At 43.7% G+C, this 5,264-nt stretch overlaps 1 pseudogene; it reads right to left on the reverse strand.

Moving 5' to 3' along the window:
* Positions 1-4,718: 4,718 nt before the first annotated feature.
* On the reverse strand, positions 4,719-4,837 carry LOC148825371 (5S ribosomal RNA; annotated as a pseudogene).
* Positions 4,838-5,264: the final 427 nt, after the last annotated feature.

A 5,264-nucleotide genomic window follows, 5' to 3' on the forward strand; every position in this document is an offset into this window, starting at 1 on the left:
AAAGATTAAATAGCACAGAAGAACAAAAGCTGGGAGAGGGGAGGAGGCAGGAGCAGCAGAGAGGCCACACAGGAAGTGCAAAATGGAGAGAGGTGAAGAAAGGTGTGAAGTCAAAACCTGCAAGAGAATAGAGAAGATTACATTAAAATAAGTCAGTCATTGAGAGATCCTGGCTATTTGAGGTGAAAAGAAAAACTATGGGCTTGGAGAAATCTTTAACCTTCCCAGCCCTAATATGTTCTCTGAAGCATTCTCCTAGTCTCCTTTCGGTTTCCCAAATGTAGATAGCTGGGCATTTTTTGCAAGAGATACAGTAAATGAGATACAGGATGTTGTTAGGGTTATCTGGGATTGTCCTGTGATGCCCTGAATGTCGTTAGATATGTATTTGCCAGTGATGCAGCGAGTGCTATTGCAGGGGAAGGTGCTGAGTGTGAGGGAGCTGTGAACAAGAAGCTTATGTAGTGGTCAGCGATAAGAGATGATTGGGCGGTCGGAAAAAAGAGTACCAATGGAGGGATCGTCCTGTAAAATGTAGTCATTGTTAATGATGGTCCTGGGGATAGAAATTGGGTTAGGGTGGTAGGGAAGCACCGAGGGAATGCAGTTGTGAGACTGGGAGTTCCTGATTGAGTTGATGATCCGAGGGCTGTTTTTGGCCCGGGAGTAGAATAAAGCGACACCTTTCATCAAACATTTTGACAGGTACCACGCCCCCTTTTTCAGCCAATGGGAGGCCGCCATGGGCAGATGTCCTGCCCCCTTATCGGCCAATGGTGCAATGTTATGGGCGGATGTCCCGCCCCCTCGAGAGCCAATGGTGTGTCATAATGAGTGTTGTTGTCCCGCCTTCCACCCCTAGAAGCCCCAGGCCTCAGGGTCCAAATGCCCACCACCGCATCCCCTTCGATTTATAAATAAGTGTGTGAAAGCGCGTATTAGCGATGAGGGATGGAAGGTGATAATGTCTGCTGCAGGTTTGAATGCAATCTATTATAACCCTAGGGAATCGGCGGTGTGGGAAGTCTGGTGAGGGCCGCGAGTTTCCGGGATGTGAGCACACACACACACGCGCACGCGCACGCACACACACACACACACACACACACACACACACACACACACACACACACACACACACACTGACTGACTGAGTAAAGTGTCACAGAAAGAACTCGCAGGACAAATAGCATGTGAAATGTGAACCACTCTATTTCATCAGTAGGTTTTAAATTACAGAAACATCCCAGTATACACTTTTAAACTTTTCACACACATTACAGACTACTGCTTGCAATCGCCAATTAAATGTTGGTGCAGAAAATTAGTTGTAGCTATCGCCCCAACATTGTTCAGAAACTCAGCAGCATCTGAAAAAGCATTCATAACGCCCTTTCTCTCGCCATTTCTATAGCCGTGAACACCGAACTGGGCGACCCTAACAGAGAAAATAAATTAGCCTGAGTGATCAGAGGGACGGTGTTACCACAGGTTCTATGTAAAATACGTTGTATTTTGGAATACACACCGCTGAATCCGCCAGGCTTCAGTTTCTGATCTGAAAACATCAGAATCGCAGTAATTTCACTCATGTTCTTTACATGCACATCTATCTCTTTAACAAATTCAAGGACATTAGTATTCAGTTAATTGATTTTCATTTCAAGCTTTGCAGAAAGAAGAGTGTAAAGCACTTTTTGTAAGAATTCTTACGTATACATTCGAAATTTTTCATTCTTCTCACGATGGCACACCTGTGTCTGTAAAACAGAGTGAAAGCTCTATTCACATTGCGAGTATTTCACAGCCCTGGTTTTACATAGATCTTTTTTCTTTTCGGTAAAAATATGTATAAATAAGTATAAAATAAGTTTTGCAACGCACCAAAAGTCACGTGTAGTATTTTTCCATCTACCTTTACAAGTAAGGACCGTACATACTCATATGGCGAGCGGTCGTCAATTATTTTTCTCAGCAAGTGCTTTATACTCCGCTCAGTATCATCTGTAAAAGTATAGGCACCCAGGCCACTGGCGATGTACAGAACAGCCGATAAAATTCGGGCTAAACTGAGACACTTATAAATTTCTAATGCGGCAAACAACACATCTTTGTACTGTAACATGACCAGGGGAAGGGTCATTCATAACAGGTATTTTCGGAATGACCTACTTAAAATACTAGATATGGACCTTAGCAAAATGGCTGCCAAAAAGAATCAGCTGACCGGTACATGGAAAGGGTCTACCCTGAGAAACAATGAGACACAGCTGAGCCACATCAGGAACCAAAATATAAGTGCCCCGGAGGCAGTGAACAGGGCGGAAGCCGATAAGGTGAATGCGGTTTGGAGGAAAAGAGAGGAAAGAGGTGTATGTTAAAGATCGGGCTAAAGAATAACGGACTACTGAAAGGAGAAAAGGTTTATGGTTTTTGGATTACGGACACTGGATAAGGATACATCGCGGATTGGCTTTATTACGGACTTTTGGAACTCGGATCGGATCAGGATTAAGGGAACTACTTTCATTTACATAAACTTTCCCCCGGAGACACCACAGTACCCATCCGCGCACCCGACAACTAGGCATGTGTGACCCCGTTGACCTGGATGATTAATCAAACAGGCCGCGCATTCATCAACCACAACCCCCTTTAAACAATGGTTGAAGGTGCAACATACCACCGACTTTACAGTCTGATCCATAGCATCGGGCTCATTAGAGCCATCGTTAGCTAAACTAGGTTGAACATCATCATTAATCACATTTTGGCGAACACACATGAACAGACACGAAACATTCAAGCTTGATGGTAGTTTGAAGATTGATGCGTCGACCTCTTCGTTATTCTATTAAAGGAAAAAAGAAAAGGAAGGCTTAACAAAATAAATAGGCATGCTTTTTACCTAAAATATTTACAATTGTAATGCCTCTTTTGTGTTAGAGTTTTTCGTTTGCTTCGAACTTGCTGTGGTTTAATATTTACCATTTGTAGCAACTCTTCATCAGTCGTTGACGGACCCCCAACACCTGAGTCACCGTCAGAGTTCACATGACAGCCACTGTCACACACCACTGAGTGCTGGGTCAGCTTTTGCTAAAAAGAAGACAAAGTGTTGAAAACGAAATACGCTAAACGCAGATTGAAAATACAATTCCACTATCAGAAAAAATATTTTAGCAACCTACTTCTTCAGTTTGCATAGCAGAGGAATCCGATGATTCTCTACTCAAAGAACCCATCTTCGCAGCAGTCAATATCGGGGCCTGACAGCTCATGTGTCACACTTCAAAACCGGCAAGTCGGCTAATTTAAGCATAAACTCCAAATTTGTAACCATGCCTACATAGCTCAAGACATTTTTCAAATGGTTGTGATGTTTTAGAACGCCCCACCATATCCCCCCGCCCCAAAATCACACGTGTTTTATCAAGAGTGAAAAGTAATCACGTTGAATTAAAATATGTAAGCTTATTTCAATGACAAATTCTCAACAACTTTTCAAAAGTTTGAAATGATTTTCCACGTACCGTGAACGTAAAGTCTTTAAACCTTAAAAATATTAACATGCAACCCAAGCCTCAAATGATGTGTGTTTCTCTAGAAAAGAAATTACATTGAATCAAAAAATGTAAAACTTATTTTATCTTTTGAGAAGAGCGTTGTAGGGCAGGTCTTTATATTTTAGTGGTTAGGTCATAAAAGTGTTAAAATAATTGAATAAGACACATTTAGCAGCGATAAATTATAAGCACGAGCAAAAATTGATATTTATAACGCTTATAGATTTTAACAATATAACAGACTTTACTAAAATGTTTACTTTTAAATTAAATATTACATCACAACATGTCCACACCCAGGCACCTGCCGTTAAAGGTTATGGGATGTAGAGATACAGTATATAAGGTTCATGATGAGAATAAAAAACGCTCATGCTAATACACAAGCACATGTGTCTCACCAAAGCTGACAAATAAAAAGCGAAAAAGCCGCACTGCACGTGTGAACAGGGGAATGAGCAAGTGAGCAAAGATAGGGCGCTTCCTGCGCTTGAAAGCTTACAGCACCTGGTATTCCCAGGCGGTCTCCCATCCAAGTACTAACCAGTTTCATCCCTGCTTAGCTTCAGAGATCAGACAAGATGAGGCGTGCTCAAGGGGGTGTGGCCATATGCAAGAGCAAGGCTCGCTGGCACCCTTCTTATAGAGAGGACAGCTCCGTCACCTCTTTTACGACGCTGCTTTTTTTCCCTTGCGTTTTTCTCTTCTTCCCACGTTCTCTCTCTTCACTGCCTTCGTCCCCGCTCTATTTCACTTCAGCCTTTCACTCTTGCTTCCTTCCAATGAGGACGGAGCTGCGGGAGAAAGGGCGCTATAGAGGATCGCTGTGGAGAGCTGCTGCTGTGCTTTGACATCTGAGCTCTGTGGAAAACGATCTCAATACAATTCTGAAAAACGCGACTCCCCGAACGCCAGCCGAACAAGTCTCCACAGCCGAAGCGCTGTGTCTCTTTTCAGCTGGCGATAAACCTTTCCTCGATCCTTTGCGGACTTGTAAAACTGTTCATGATCAGAATAAAAAACGCTCACGCTAATACACAAGTACCCGTGTCTCGCCAAAGCTGACAAATTAAACAGACAGAAAAGCCGCACTGCGCGTGTGAACAGGGGAATGAGCGAGCGAGCGGGGATAGGGCGCCTCCTGCGCTTAAAAGCTTACAGCACCTGGTATTCCCAGGCGGTCTCCCATCCAAGTACTAACCAGGCCCATCCCTGTTTAGCTTCCGAGATCAGACAAGATCAGGCGTGCTCAAGGGGGTGTGGCTGGAAGCAAGAGCAAGGCTCGCTGGCACCCTTCTTATAGAGAGGACAGCTCCGTCACCTCTTTTACGACGCTGCTTTTTTTCCCTTGCGTTTTTCTCTTCTTCCCATGTTCTCTCTCTTCACTGCCTTCGTCCCCGCTCTATTTCACTTCAGCCTTTCACTTGTAGCGGCAATGGTTGTTAATAAGACAGAATTAAGTGTTGCTGTGCTTTTTCTAATGAGGCCCCATCTCTCTGTTCATCTCTGTGGTGCAGCCACAGAGAAACTATTCATGCAGGCTGATTTAAAGATGTTTTCTTTTGATAAGGGACAGCTCCCAAATGGGGATGCACTTAGCTAAGCCTAGCTATCATGATCAATGGTCATCCATTGGCGCCTATCTGTCTAGGGTGTGCCAGATGGACATCTGGACTGCATTCCTAAGTGTCAGGAGTA

This window comes from Atractosteus spatula, chromosome 10 (assembly GCF_055471065.1).
Source record: "Atractosteus spatula isolate fAtrSpa1 chromosome 10, fAtrSpa1.hap1, whole genome shotgun sequence".
In the NCBI taxonomy this organism is placed as follows: Eukaryota; Metazoa; Chordata; class Actinopteri; order Semionotiformes; family Lepisosteidae; genus Atractosteus; species Atractosteus spatula.